Raw genomic sequence first — 13635 nt, 5'->3', positions numbered from 1 at the left:
CAAAAGCATGCATATGTACACCAACACAATGGCAGAGGCACAGATTGCGGCACAGAGGGGACTATTGTATGCAACTGCATCAAGAGATGCCTCCCATACATCGAAAAATGTGAAAAGGCGGAGGACAAATAATGATTCAACCAAGAGATCAACCAAGAAGTCGACAAACATGACCATACATTTGACCCCCGACATAACGGTCTCAGTGAAGGAGGATAAAGACAGTGCCCTCATTGTCATTCAGGATGGTGCCAAAAAAATCAACATCAATTCAAAACTGTGGCGGACAATCTACACTTTTGCGGAATCAATAACTATGCTGTTAAGTTTTGTTGAAGGTCAGTCCGGAATTCTGAACAACCAATACCAAAACAGTATTCAAAATTCAAACACCAGCCAATCAGATGATGGGATTTATCAACAAACGCTCTTGACCAATCAGGTTAGGGATACATCTTACAGCCAATCAGAGATGACGCATTCCAATATCACCCAATAGAATGCCATCCATTTATGCCAGCCAATAAGAATATTTTCTACAGAAGTTGAACCGGTAAAATTTCACACTTCGCTTCACATGCTCAACGTGAACGCACCTCTCTGCAACTCTCTACGTGCAAGGATGATGTGTGCTGCCCCTATGGAACCAACCAACAAACCAACTTCTGAAGTTTCCTTTCCTGAAACACCCAAGTTAGGGAGGAGGAGAACCAAGTCACCTGTTGGAACGAATGCACCAAAGAAGAAAAAGACGACTCGTACCAGCTTAAGGGTAATGGAAAAGGAAAATCAAGAACCATCATCTATCCCAAAACGACTCTCTTTGAGTGATTCTGCCCAGGAAAAGCTTTTTCGAGTAAGGTCAGACGAAAGAGGTGTTACTATTAGCTATGGTGAAAAGTGGATACGTCTTACAAAGGTTTGCTTCGACGCTCTGAAGGCTCTTGTCGCCCCAATCGATGAAGCCGTCAAAAGAAAGGAGGATCATTCATGGATTATTGACAATGACAACAGTATTTACGTGAGTACCACTTTCTTTTGCAATAGAATGAACGTTGACATTAGAAAACGAATGGTGATTTGGTCTGATGATGGTACAGAGAAGGAGACGATTTTGCCAACTAGAATTGGTGTATTTCTCGATATCCCGACTTGGGAAGATTTCAAGAGTGACTTTGAAACCCATAAGTGTGATGACACCTTGAGAAAAAGCAGTCTAGGCAAAATGGTGGTGGATGTGCTTGCTGAATATATCGTCAGACGTGCTTGTAATCCATTCGAAGATGTGTCTTGTGAGGGCTGTGAAAAAGGTTGGCCCAGTCAAACTGACCATGAATGCTGCATGAATGAGGATTTCAACAAGAAAAAAGAGAAAAACTTTCAATCATTTGTCGACATTGGAATACGTAGAGTGGATATTTACGAGTTTACCCTGCTCCTTGCTCAAAGAGGTGCAACTCTCAGTGTGGAAATAACCAGGGCACCCAGATATCTTCTGAACAGGGCGCTCAACGAGTGGTCAGACATGCTGATGGTGTACATTAAGGACATTGTGATGAAAGAACAACAGGAAAATACCAAATAACTTTGAAACTCTGTATACTGCATGCATTCAATACGCACAATATGTATTCTCTAGGTGTTGTGAACTACGATAATTTTATTATTTGGTGGACTATAATATTTTCTTCATCAGTGGACTTTTATCAATAGAACATTTCATTCTGCAAACAAATTCATTCTGTGTACCGATATACCACACATATATTCACTTTATACTCTTGGATATATAGTGCATGCACACTTATGTATAAAAAATTATCTTTTCTTGTACATTTTTAACAGTCTTCAATAAAACAGCAGTCGGTGGGCAAGAATAGGAAGCTTTGACCTATCCCAAACAAAAATGGCTCTTTTTCACCATTTTTGCTGCTTCTGAGATGATGACGGTTATCTAGACATGTATATTTTTCAAATATCTAGGCCAACGGTTAGCCTACTTTGTTTTCAAACTCAGCTAATCAACAACAAAATTCAAATTTCAAATTTTCAAACATCTAGATCAACCGACAGTTGATCTTCTTTACCATAAATCTAGGTCAACCGTCTATTGACCTAGTTTACCATAAATCTAGGTCAACCGTCACCTCAGAAAGTAGGTCAAGGTCTTTCTATTCTTGCCCACCTACTACTGACGTCCTCTTTCACAAAAACATGTGAGGGAAGTTTGCGCGAGCGCCACCCAACGTCTGTTTTGATATACGACCGCGTTCTCCGACGTCCTCTTTCACAAAAACATGCAAGACAAGTTTGCGCGAGCGACGACCGCTTACAAAAACATGTACAGATTTTTTGCGGTTTTCACGGCCCATACATATCTGGTTGACGGCAGACGGTAATAAAGGCACTGGAAAAAAAGGTACGGAAAAAAAGGCACTAGGTAAAAAAGGCACTAGGTAAAAAAGGCACTGGAAAAAAAGGCACTGGGTAAAAAAGGCACCAGGTAAAAAAGGCACCGGAAAAAAAGGCACCAGGAAATCTCAAGGTTAAAAATTCATTTGGGGTGCCCCCCCCCGTGCATTTCTATATGTGTAATCTGCAATGTGTAATGTGCTTCCAGGTCTTTCTCACCAATAAAACTGCAATGAGACTCATCAAGAATGTTTTGCTAGATGTCAATAGCCACTCTTGTGAAACTATTGTATCTTGTAGAAATAGGTTATTGGTGAGGGAACCCTGAATCTAACTTGATTAAACTACTGGACCAAATCGGATGATCTTTGTATTATTTTTTATAAGGATTCCCTGCCTATCCAAGCTAGTTTTTCTGGTCGGAGGGTACTGAAAATAGGCTGTTCCGGTTTTTTGGACCACCCAGTATTCTGTTGATGTAGAAAAAACTACACATAGAAATGCACATAGAAATTTTTATTTTTATTTCTTATCTATGTAGTAGAGATTTCTCAGAGATTTCCCATACATTTTTTTGGTGCCATTTTTTCCAGTGCCTTTTTAACCTCGTGCCTTTTTTTCCGTACCTTTTTTTCCAGTGCCTTTTTTCCAGTGCCTTTATTACCTACATTCCTGGCTGACTGCTTGCCACAGCACGTGTTACCTCGGCTGTTATAAAACGCGGATTCCGCGGAAATCCGCGGAAAAATCACAAAGCCGCCAGTAAATACGCGCATAATATTTAATGATAATTATATTATACAAATAACAACATAAATCATAAATCGGAGGCAAGAACTACCAGTTATCTGCACATTTCATTGGTCAGATTTTAATCCTCTGGAGCGCCATTCATGCCATTCCGATCGACTCTTCCCTCTTGCTTTTTTTCTTGGTGTTGATAAACTTTGCATGTTATCTTCGACACCACCGTGGTTCCTTCCCTAACGGAACACATTACGAGGCTGCTTTCAAGTGTGACTGTTGCCCGGATTGATGTACGTTACGGTATATGCCTCCTTCAAATATAAGTCGATAATGAACTGAATTCTGGTCTACGAAATTTTTTTAGGACAATCAACCTAACCACCGAACCTAACCAACCATATGCGACTGCACATTGTAGTCTATTTTAAGCAATCACAAAAACTTACTTCGCGGCCCGTCTAGAGTATAAGGTTATTTCAGGTGTTAAGGTATTAAGGTGCTTGTGATTTACGGCGCATACAGCGCACCATATAACGGGGATTCCCAACGACCTTGTCACCAGGAGTACTTCATGCGCACAACAATGCACACTACTAATATGAAAAATTCTCACCTGCGGTTCAGGTAGCCACCCTGTAGCCAAGTTAGATTTTTCCGCGGATTTCCGCGGAATCCGCGTTTTATAACGGGTAGTTGTAAAACAAGAAACACAGAAACGAAACAGAAACACAGAAACGCAGAAACGAAACGCAGAAACGAAAATCAAACGGGTTTTCATAACTCACACAACGTAGTGAGTGTAATGGTTACGTGTATGTATAAAGTGTAAACAAAATTCATATATCCATCATGTCCATCGAATCTGAAAAAATTTGTGCAGACCCATGACAGTTCCGGTTCCGGTACAGTTTGTTGCATTCCATACGGGCCGCGCTGGCCGATCCTGCTTTCACGACGCACCGCAACCACAGTTACCATGATTCCCGTTGTTGACGCAATTATTTCATGACGTCATGAGCCATTGACCAATCACGCAAGTAGATTTATTCACACCGGCGCCACTGTCTTGAAGTGTATCTAAAAATCGTCTGCTAGAACATACAGGACAACAACGTCGGCGGAGACAGTTGTGACATTTCATTGCAGACGAAGTAAACGTCCTCTTCTTCTCGATTTACGTACTTTACTTCAAAAAGTCAGTTTTAACACTACTGCACAAATATAGAGTGGTCTTAAAGTTACATTTGGATAGAGATTTGACGGACTGATTTGGAAATTCATTCCAACCATGCAACTGTTTCAGAAATGAGAAAAAGCTCCTGGGTGTCATGACATGCATTCAATTATTATTTCACCACAAAGAGCTGCTACTATTTGGGACAACTGTTTCAGAAATGAGAAAAAGCTCCTGGGTGTCATGACATGCATTCAATTATTATTTCACCACAAAGAGCTGCTACTATTTGGGACTATTTCTTTATGGGGCCTTATTGTTCAGCGTCTGCAAGGAATTCTATATTTAGAGTCCAATGGGGGGGGGGGGGGGGGGGGGGGGGGGGCTTCCCCCCAATGTACTGACAAAAACCTGTCACTTTCAGAGAACGGGGGAGGGGGTTTGGGGCCCCCAATGTACTGGCTATATATGTCAGAAGGACAGTTGTGTGAGTTCAAGAGAGATTGCTCTTTACATATTAAAAGTTGGAATCAAGCGGCACGGTGATACTTTCCTTGCCCAATCCGTTGTTATTGTCGTTTAAAAGTAAAATCTGAGGTTGGTGGGTTGCGGCCAGCCGGAATGCAATAGAGTTGTTGAGGGGATACATGGAGCAACTTGGGGGGGGGGGGGGGGTGGGGGAGGGGGCGGCACGATATGGGTGAAGTCTTTTGAGGTGGTGGTGTAGTACTTTGGTAGGTTCGATTCGATTCCTACAGCATGTTATTTTAAATGAAGGTGCAGTGCAACATCTTGCCTTGTAGTGTTCAATTTACATGAAGTACCAGGATCATCCTACAAATCCCGTCTGATGCAGCACTAAATGCAAGGTACGGTACCAGTACATGGGTGAATCATTTCGACGTTATGTGAGACGTGAGAGACCAATTTTGGCGACTAGAATAGAGTAAAGTGGGGGGGGGGGGGCGGGCACTAGACTTGGACTTGGAGTAACTCAATCTTGCCTGCCCAGCTGCTGCCTTTAAATAGTCCCTTTAAATATCTGTTTATGTTAATGAGGTTGCAGTGGGGAAGTTCCGCCTAGTGTCGTGCACAGGCCATGGAATGTACAAAAGAACAGGACTCGCTATTCGAAGGACTATTTTCTATTTACGCCGTGTAGTACATACATGTAGTGTATTGGCACGATCAAGGCCGGATGCTGCCAATCTGCGCACACGTTGATGAGGCTAAAAGGGGTATTGAGAAATGAGCATTCCTCCTTCCATTCCGACTGAATACCAGTTTTAGTTACACCCGCGTTCGCGGCCACAACCATGGCAACAAGATGGAGTCTGCAGACCAGAATTCGCCACAAGACTGGTTTCTGCGTTTCGTTTCTGTGTTTCTGTGTTTCTGTTTCGTTTCTGTGTTTCTTGTTTTACAACTACCCTTTTATAACAGCCGCGTGTTACCTATTTTAGCTGACAAGATGTTGAGTTTAGTAATGGTCAACGGTGTAACTTTTATGTGTTTGCTTTGTGGTTATGTTGGCTGAACTTTTGAAACAACTTTTAACCCCTCAGGACCATTCTCCTTAATGGTCAAGCCATGCTGCTGCGTAAAATGTAGTGTTGTTAAAGGGAATATCTCGTAGCAGCGATAAGAAACGATATTTAAATTTTTGGTTTTTGCGGGCTACTTTAAAAACAAAAATTAACTTAGTCACAGCATTTTCTTCTTCTATATGTGTGTATGTGAGGGGGCGTCTACACTTAGCTTTATGACATTGCTCATGTTCCGGACACTTGCGTATGGGCGGAGGCTACGGAAACAGTACCCCTGGAAGTGTATGGCTTTCAGGGGGGTTAGAGATAAAGATATATAAAATAATCATTTGTTCCCCGGACATTCAACTTTTGGAACGTCAGTTCCCGTCAGAAATTTTAGGGAAATCCCAAGGGTGTCTAGTTCATGCCTTTGCGTCACCACTATATCGGGCTCCACAAATCCATGACAGATTCCATGCTATATTCCTGCTCCATTTCAGTTTCAAGCACACTGTGACGAAGCGTGTGCCATACAATATTCAAATATCCCAGTACATTTATCCTGTGATAGAGTGGTCTAGTCTATAAAAGAGCCAATATTACAGCCTTGCCTCTATCTCGACCTAACTTGAAAATAGTACACATCCCTACGGCCTATATAATGTATGCTAATGCATGGCCTACTTACTGACACAGACTCCCTGTAGCCAGGTCAGAGCTATCCATCCGATTTCAACTTAAGCTAAAAAAATTGCAATGCATCAGGTGTGGATATACTGCCTATCATGTGATGTCCAGTTTAGCATTAAGCATGCTGTTTCATCTTTACCTGTTCTGTTAACACACAGACCATGCATACCTTGGCCTAGGAATTTTATGGTCAGTCTGGGGTGAAATCCCAAGGTGTATTGTAACAGTGACAAACAGGAATATTGGGTTGCCTGTACTTTCCGGAAAGTTGGAAACCTGGAAACCTGGAAACCTGGAAACCTGGAATGGGAACTAGGTCTTCCTGCTAGGTGGCGCATGTCATCCAGCTGTATCATTTAAAGGGCTCCCTGGCTGGATGGATGATGTAACAGAACCCGCTAGGTGGCGCTTGTCATCCAGCTCTGTCAGTTATAGGGATCTTTGGCTGGATGGAAGATGTACCAGGGTACTTCCTGCTAGGTAGCGCTTGTCATCCAGCTGTATCATTTAAAGGGATCTTTGGCTGGATGGAAGAGGTATCAGGATACCTGCTAGGTGGCGCTTGACATAACAGGGTAGATTCCTGCTGGATGGCGCTTGTCAATAACCTGTGTAGGTTAAAGAGATATTTGGCTGGATGGATGATGTAACCAGGTACTTCCCACGTATCTCAGATTGATCCTATTTGACGTCAGGCCTGGCATCTCCACTAGGAAACTAGTCATACCGGAAATGGACCCGTGCGTATTAAAGCGGGGTGTATGTGACGAAGTTAAATATCTTGCTCCGACACGGGACATTAGTCATTTATTGCAAGCGACATAGCCAGTCGGTCATTAGGATGTATTCATTTAATCTGAATGAAATCGCCGTTATTAGACTTTCGTCCAATGACGCAATAGAAATAAACGTCCCGGTGTCTGCTTACGACATATTCTTGCTTGGCGAAGACTCTGTGTACCTTATTATTGGTCAAAAAGACAAGAACGATTATTTTGGATTGTATTTATTCTGGTTTAGAAGAAGCAAACATTTACTTTCCCAGGCTCCAGAACCGAATTTAGTTCCATTATCAACTTTACAAATCTCAAGTTTTTGACATACAACTATTGGTTTAGAAAATCAGACCGCCTCATAATTGTAACTGCGACCCTTGGAAGAAATAACGAGTAAATGGTGACAGCATTCTTTGGATTTAGAATTAGCCTGGCCCCCGCGGATAATGATGTCGACAGAGATGGAAAAGGCTGATGTTTGTCGGGCACGTAAATCTGTTAACAATGTCTAGACGCAAGGGCCCAACGCGCCGCGTAGCGGCAAAAAAGCGAAGCTAGCGAAACATTTATAACGGGTCACCGTCACTTATTATTGGACTTATAGCGCATTTACGGGGTTGCAACTATTTTGCTTTATAGTGTCACCAGGAAAGAAAAGCATGCGACCTAACGCCGATCTATTTGTATAAAGTGATAATTGGAAGGTATATAGTAGGAAATATCAATAAAATAATCATTCCATATCGTCTTTTGAGGGCATTTTTGATTGTAAAAAATATATGTGTACGTCACCGTAGTCTCTGCAATGATAATTTTATCAGAGCAGTCTCGCGCAAGTAGAAGTTCTTTACCTATTAGTTCTTCACTTATTAGTCTCAACGTCTGGCGCAAAGCCAGACGTTTTCCATTACGATTTCACTACGATGTTTGACAAGAAGGAGCAGTGCGCGAGATATGCTAATGAGCAGACTTCCCTCGCTTGAGTTTCTGAAGAATGTTCCATATCGCGCTAAGCTCATCACTGCTGATTATGACAGGCGTGCAACGGTAGGTATCTGCTCCCCAACTTCCACCCTGATACGGTACAATAAGTTACCATTTGATGGGAATGGGAGAATGCCCTCACTGTGTATGGAGTCATAGGGATAAGAAGACATTATTCATTAGTGTTGGTACAAGTGATTTTGCCCAAAAAGCATGCGCATTCAAAAAACAAAATATGCAAGGTAGGACCATGACGACGTGCAGAAAGTGCACTGGCCAGTGCATACCCTATGGCTATGTACTAGTAAACATGGTAAACATGGACAACATCATTATTCATCGGCAGTTCATTTTACTCCGAGCTTTTCCTGAAACATATAGCCATGATGATTAGGCCTACCATGTACCATGACCAATAACAGCACTAGATCATGATCATGTAGATGTCAACAAGTTCATGTAGATGTCAACAAGTTCACATGAACCGTATAATCCAGCATGGCGCATGTGGGGCATGCGTCTAAACCAAAGCCCCAAAATCACTTGTTTTGGTCTATTTCACTTGTGTTTCCCCCGTCTCCCAGTCCATAATACATTTACAGTTTACAATCCCCGATCATGGCCCAACAAAAGGTCATCGGTTGACTAAAGGAACACAACTGTTCAATGGATTTATAGTTGAATGCGATCAAACTACGTCTTTTCAATCGTGGATTGTAAATTTAACCCCATGGGCCTAGGGAAGGCCCTATAACAATACTTTCGACACAGTTATTATCTCCGCTGCCTCCACCATGTTACACACAGTGCTCACTGCTGATTCTAATGCGCCACCTAGTCAAAGCAGGACATATGTTCTCCTAGGAATAGATCTCTTTCCAATATTTCGTCATTCCACTATCGTCATCACCTCATCATACTTTCATTGACATTACAGGCACACATCCACAGAGCACTCTTCAAATCATCTACACAGTGGTTATCCAACTAGGATTATAAAGGTAATTTCTTAGCCCCGCACAGTGGGTTTCAGTCTTGGTAAAGGGGCACTATTGCTAGCAGCTAGGTAGGCAAGATAAAGTTAGCCGAAGTAGCCGATAGGGGTCTCTCACCCCTCAAAGTCCGTCACAACTATTCAAGCTTGTACAAGGAATACATGCAGCGCTGACTCTAACAAGACCCAATGGGAATGTCGCACAGTCATCTGTCAAAAACAAGACCTATGTTGTAGTATGATCTCTTGCCAATATTTAATAATTGCACTATCGTCATCACCTCATCATACTTCATTGACATTACAGGCACACATTGACATAGACCACTGTTGCAATCAACGACACAGTCGCTATCCAAGTAGCATTATAGAGGTAATTATCATTATCATACCTCATTAGCATGTGAACCAATCGCGTCGCGTCCTTTGCGATCACGGCAAAGCCTCATGGAATAATGTCTTTCACCGTTGAATAATTTTTCATATTCCATGCCTACAACTTCAATTTCTTCATATTCCATGGCTAGAAGTTCAATACTAATATAATATCCAAGATAAAGTTACAAGAAGTAGTCAATAGGGGTCTCTCACCTCTCACTGTATGTCCACACTATTCACGCTTGTACGAGGAATACATTCAATGCTGAATCTAACAACACCCAGTGCCCTTACTCTGTATATTAGTCACTGGAAGATGGCCCATTTCACTCCTTGCTTCTACTTCACCTATAGTCTCATTGCAAACGCCTCAGTTCTATGATATCACATTCACTTTCAGCTGTCATGCAACGCAACAACTGTGCTATCTGCCATCGCACATCAACGAAGAAGTGCAGCCGCCCACATTCCACCTCACGTCTGTCCGACCAGCTGCAATCCTCGAGGACGCCCCACTGTACCACGATTTCACTACGATGTTTGACAAGAAGGAGCAGTGCGCGAGATAGGCTAATGAGCAGACTTCCCTCGCTTGAGTTTCGGAAGAATGTTCCATATCGCGCTAAGCTGACCACTGCTGACCATGACAGGCGTGCATTGGACTGGTACAGGTTGGAACTGAACATTGAATATGCTGGTGGTGACGCTTTCTGATGAGAAGTTGGTCGTGACTGATGCAGTATCCTTGGACTTGTCCACAGCATCGTTCAATCATTGCTCTCTCAGCTGCCTTGATTCTGTACTTACCCAAATACTAAGACCAAATGCCTGTTGACTGTGCTTTAAGAGAGACTGGCGCCATGCCTAGAGATATGACTGACCCCTATTGGCAAATTTGTATGACTTTATCTTGCCTACCTAGCTGCTGCCTATAGTCTCCCTTTAACTGCGGAACACTTCAAAGTCGTTAAAATGCCATGTTCCACCTTTTAATGTGTTCAGACCGCCATTTTCAAAATAATCAAGTCAGGACACTGCCTTCTTGTCTCATAATAAATTTTGCTTTCCTCAATAATAACATTTCTTCTTCTTCAATGCTTTCATCATTCCAAACTTCTCCTCCTCTGACTTTTACAGGGGTACAGTCATGGCAATCAAAACCCAAATACTGAGACCAAATGCCTGTTGACTGTGCTTTAAGAGAGACTGGCGCCATGCCTAGTCTCTCTTAAAGCACAGTCAACAGACACCAACCCCCTCAGACTCAGAAACCACAAACGCCCAACCCTTCCTGCTACCTTAATACTTCTGGGTGCAACTGATGAACAAAATGTCCTTGGCACTCTTAGATGGCCTCCTGTTCACCTATTTTCGCCTTTTTGGCCATGGATATAGGCATGATAGTGAAAAGAGATGTCTTCATAATACCTTACTTTGAAATCAATTGAAAGGCTGAAACTAGCAGTAGTAAGCTGGCTAGAGTGGTTGAGTTGTAACTCTTTGTTCCAGGTAAGGAATTGCCTCGATTATGAGCCATCGCCACAATACTGATGGCAGCACCAAATTTTAAAGGAATTTATCGTTACCTGCTGCAGCCAACCTAGGTAACAGTAGTTCAGTAATTTAAGTCAGAATACTATTTAAAAAAACTAAAACTATTATTTAATATTTGAAATCTGTGAAACATCTGTGATGAAAGTGGAGTGGTCACAATATAGAAAACAATCCTAAAGAAATAAACAAACAGCAATAGCAGTCGACATGGACATGGATTTCGGTAATCATTTACATAGAACACGGAGTTGCTAACTCTTCCCAGAACCTTTTGTGGAACCCCAAACTGACTAGTCATAAAGAATAACTCGAGAGTATTAAACATGACAGTGAAAGGGTACGATTAATCTTTCAAGTAAAGCACGGGGTTGCGATGATTTGAATTTTGTGCTGTCTATGTATTTCCACTTGACTATTTCCGAATACTATCACAGTCCACATTTTGTGAAAGCTAAGGCGTCCATGCAGGTAGAAATGTCTCAACTATAGCCATTTAATACTCTCTCATTCCACATTTGGTAGAAAGCATCCAGTAGAATCATTTTGACACTACAGCGCACTGGATTCTCTCAAAACCACATCTTGTGGAAGACATCGGAGACTGAACAATTTGCTATCATCTTGAACACATGGGCATACCTGTATACTAAAGGTTTCTTGTTTCGGTGAATGAAATGGCCAGGAGCAATGTGGTTACCTGTGGTAAGTGACCGGAATATGCTTACCGTTATGATTATAGAAAGTTTGACCTCTGTAACTGTGGTAATCAGCTAATTGTCAATACTTTCAACCACTATGTATGCTTGATCAGATTAATCAATGACACACATTCAAAGAACTAGCATATACCCATGGAGCGGGCAAAGTTGAAATGTAATATACATTAGGTAAATGGGCACGATGATTGAGCTACATTAAATTTCTAACGTTACTGAAGTTTTATTAAAGGTTAAACACGAAATTAACTGCATTTAGGGACTTATTGCTGATGCTATCTACATGCAACCCCCAATAGATTGATTGGAGTACGCTATTTTGCACAATGCATTGAGACCAGTGACAGCAGGTCCTGTTCCAAATAAGACCCTCACATATTAGGCATATCACCTACCCACTCTCGTACCCAATGCCACTGTCGGACCAAAGCCAGGCGCATGGAGAGATGCAGAACGCAATTCAAACCGACAACATCAGTCAGTAAAGAATAAAACAAAGAGCAAGCGCTGGCCACTGTACATATTTTGTCCATCCTGGCATAACTGTTTATTGATACCCTGACTGCATGTTCCGGTAGGCCACTCTGCAGAATTTGCCTCATCACTCAGGTCAGTGTTTCTCGAATAGAACTAAAATAGAACAGGTTAATCATTAATCTCCCTGCTAATACCCTGCACCATGGACCAGGTTGTATAGCACTACATACGTGCTGGAAGCTAATACTGATGTGGCAGGGAGAATATGCGTGAAGTTTGTGTATGCTCTTGAGAATGAGCGGAGCTCTCCAGTCGACGTGCTCTCTGAAAAGTTGTTATTTATTCCAAAACCACCAAGATATTCGACGTATGACACCCTCAGTGACACTCTTACTTATGATCCACACCTACGAAACCAAAAGTTGCAAGAATTCGACGCATTTTCGAGGCCCAATTTTGAAACAAAAATCGCCTCCTATTTAGCGGCCACAACGCGCATTATAGTATAGATGATTGTTGTGATATGACCCAAATAGGAGTTTATCATCTTGACCTATTTACACCAGATACGTATGGGCACATTGCCTAAAGCTACCATTATGCCAAATTACAGTCATCTAACCCCAGCGGTTACGAAACGTTCTCAGCATCAAGCACACGGAATTACATTGTAAAAAAATTAAACTGTTGTGGACAGCTAAAAAACCTACTATTTCTGCAACTGTCTAAAATTTCACTGTCCGATTTAAAAAAAAGTTATCAAGACTTTCAATAGTTTTGAAGATACGTTCGTACTATTGTTTTCTTCCCTTTTGCTCGGTTGCGTATCTGCGGATTTTCGAATTTGTCACTTCGCGAAGTACAGAAAAAGGAATTACTATTAGTAGTAACTAGCATATACCCATGGAGCGGGCAAAGTTGAAATGTAATATACATTAGTTAAATGGGCACGATGATTGAGCTACATTAAATTTCTAACGTTACTGAAGTTTTATTAAAGGTTAAACACGAAATTAACTGCATTTAGGGACTTATTGCTGATGCTATCTACATGCAACCCCCAATAGATTGATTGGAGTACGCTATTTTGCACAATGCATTGAGACCAGTGACAGCAGGTCCTGTTCCAAATAAGACCCTCACATATTAGGCATATCACCTACCCACTCTCGTACCCAATGCCACTGTCGGACCAAAGCCAGGC

The sequence above is a fragment of the Lineus longissimus genome, chromosome 8 (genome assembly GCF_910592395.1).
Source record: "Lineus longissimus chromosome 8, tnLinLong1.2, whole genome shotgun sequence".
In the NCBI taxonomy this organism is placed as follows: domain Eukaryota; kingdom Metazoa; phylum Nemertea; class Pilidiophora; order Heteronemertea; family Lineidae; genus Lineus; species Lineus longissimus.
Note: the sequence above shows the minus strand (reverse complement) of the source record.